A 2,507-nucleotide genomic window follows, 5' to 3' on the forward strand; every position below is an offset into this window, starting at 1 on the left:
TAGAGTTTGGTACATTTGAACTTCTTGGATTGAAGGCTTTTGATAAGGCATCATTCCTTCAAACAAATTACAAGAATGCAAGCATTCATCGGTTTGAACTCCAATTGAACGAAAAGATCTAGTGAATCATTCAAACATTAAGAACACAAGGAGTAAATAATCATGTTTAAGCTCAATTAGAATACTAAGAGTACAAGTGGGTATTGTTCTTTCTCTCACTAATATAACTCTCTGTGTTGTTGGGTTAATGAAAACCAGGTTAAGTTTAATCGGTAGTCAACTTTTTTATTGTTATCAGACTGATGCATATAATAAGGACAAATATTCAAGACTTTATTTTCAGTTCTAATGATTGGTGACATAAGAGGTTCTAAATTAATGTTATAATCAAAAAAAATTTCAACATCAAAAAATTAGAGGAAATTATTTTTATTTCTATATTAACGAGATAATATAAGTTCTGAAACGGTTTATGTAATGTTTTTAGATTCGGTAGGCAACAAATGATGGCTGATTTGGGATATGAGAGGAGTATAAAAAATACAAACAAAGGGCCCAACCGGGTTCGAACCAGTGACCTCTTGATCTGCAGTCAAATGCTCTACCACTGAGCTATGGACCCATTTTGATGGTTATTTGAAGCATTGATTTATATTAATATTCAACATTCTAAAAAAAAAGATTGAAAGGTTTTGATAGATCAAGTTGGAGTGATTTGAAAATGATTTTTATAAAAAAAAAAATATTACTTATTTGGCATGTTATTAACCTACATAAATTTTTTTGACAAACCTTAAAAGAAATGACCATCTAAATACCATTTAATTCAAATAGGTTATGTTAATTTTTTCCCATGATGAGGGTGTTTCAACAACTATTTAGTTAGTAGAACATATCTTGTGATTGATGGGTGATAACTAATGAGTAGAGAAATATCACATATTACAGGTAAAATTATGTTTGTTTATTAGAAATGACATAACTAAAAGGATAAATACATATAAATCGTCTAAAAATATCGTGAAAACAAGTTGATGTAACAAGTCTTGGGAAATATTGTGATATGTACTGCTGTAACAAACTCAATATTTAACTTGAAATTATGTCCCTACATTGATTAATGTGTCAAATAAGTTTTTGGTGTTCTATAGGCATGTTTCATATGGATTGTCCTATGTTGGGAGAAGGGTTGAGAATAGGTGGGATAATTGGGTTCCTATCAAGTTGAACATTCTCTTATGGTGTATCAGACTAGCAAGCATTCCGACAGAGGAAATATAGGTGACTAATGATATGGTCATATTTAACTATATATTTTAGGTCATTATCTTAATATATTTGAATAAAAATGTTATATTGTAATATATATGATACTTAATATGCCTTGAAATTTTAAACTATAGTTAAAATCGGAACTAGGATGTAACACCCCGTTTATAAAATAAATAAATAAATGTATAGAAGCCCTAAAATGAATAATAATTGAGCGAGACGATAGTTTTGAGGAGTTAAAAGTCATAATAATAAAGTCCGGGGCTGTTTGGTAGGTTTTGGACTTAAAATGAAATGAATTTATGGAAGCGGGGGCTAAAAAGTAAATTCTGGACTTCTTTTGAAGAGGTTTTAAATGGTTGGGGGTTAAAGGGTAACTTATGGATTTATTTTGTAAGAAAAGAGGGAGGGAGGGGCCGATTAGGGTATTATGGAAACTTGTTTAATATATCGGGTATTTAAAGGTTTAGTAACCCTAACCCTAAGAGAAAAACCCTCCAGCCGTCACCCCTTATACCTCCCGTGTTAAGCCGCCAACCCACCCTATCTCTTCTAGTTGCAGCCGCACCTCACGACTCCTCCATCACCGATCATTGTTCCTCGCCTGTGAAGTCGGAGGGCCACCGAGATACTGCCGCTGCCACCGGTAAAGCCGGGAACGCCAACTGGAGGGTCGTGGAACCCCTTCAGCCGCCGCCAAGGACCACCGAACCCTCTCCGTCCTTCTCTCTATCTTCCTCTCGCCGACAGTCGCACGTTGCTGAGAAGGAACCGTCGTGTTAGGCGATTGGGCCCCGGATGGGGGAAACTATCGTCGAGTCAGGATCGTAGCACCACCATGAGCGTCGTTGTTGCATCCATTCCGTGACCATCGAAGTGCCACCACCGCTACCAGCTTCTGGAAGCGCTAAGCATAGTTGGGAAGCCGTCGAGATTGAGAAGCAAGCCCTATCAGTTGTGGTGCGAATCGGGAAGCGATGTTGCAACGTTGCTGCCGCCTCCTCGGAGGTTTCGTCATCGCCAACCGCCACCAGGAGGGTGGCTGGATCCACTGGCAAACAAGAAAGTGTATGGATGTTTATTTCTGTTGAAGGGTGTGTTGTGTGGGTAGTTTATTCGGCAAGAAAAAGTCACCGCCACCACCGTGAGGTGGTGGCTGCCGCCTTGTACCACCGCCGGCCACCACTAGGGTGGTTGTGTGTGTGTGTTAGTTAGTGTGTGTGGATAAAGCATTG

General features: G+C 38.2%; 1 non-coding gene across 1 annotated transcript; it reads right to left on the reverse strand.

Moving 5' to 3' along the window:
- Nucleotides 1–550: 550 nt before the first annotated feature.
- Nucleotides 551–622, reverse strand: TRNAC-GCA (transfer RNA cysteine (anticodon GCA)). Its single transcript has one exon. It is a non-coding gene; the product is annotated as a tRNA-Cys (tRNA).
- Between the last annotated feature and the right edge of the window lie 1,885 nt (nt 623–2,507).

This window comes from Lactuca serriola, chromosome 7, assembly GCF_051521515.1.
Source record: "Lactuca serriola cultivar US96UC23 chromosome 7, Lser_US96UC23_V15, whole genome shotgun sequence".
NCBI classification, from domain to species: Eukaryota; Viridiplantae; Streptophyta; class Magnoliopsida; order Asterales; family Asteraceae; genus Lactuca; species Lactuca serriola.